Below are 224 nucleotides of genomic sequence, written 5' to 3'. Positions count from 1 at the left end.
TTTACTTTCGATTTCGTTGTCAAAAATATACTATTTTAATTATTTTTTCATAGTATTTTAAACGATAAAATGTATCATAATTTCATTCCGAAGAAAAAACACTTACATTGCTATCCGGGATTTAAGATTCTAGCCTCAGTGTCTGCGGTTTGATAAAATTTTACTCCAAATTAGGATTGATCATACTTTTAAAAATTAAACTCAATGAGATTTGTTGTCAGCGT

Source organism: Penaeus monodon, chromosome 28 (assembly GCF_015228065.2).
Source record: "Penaeus monodon isolate SGIC_2016 chromosome 28, NSTDA_Pmon_1, whole genome shotgun sequence".
In the NCBI taxonomy this organism is placed as follows: domain Eukaryota; kingdom Metazoa; phylum Arthropoda; class Malacostraca; order Decapoda; family Penaeidae; genus Penaeus; species Penaeus monodon.
The sequence above is the reverse complement of the archived record's forward strand: the minus strand, read 5'-3'. Positions refer to the sequence as shown.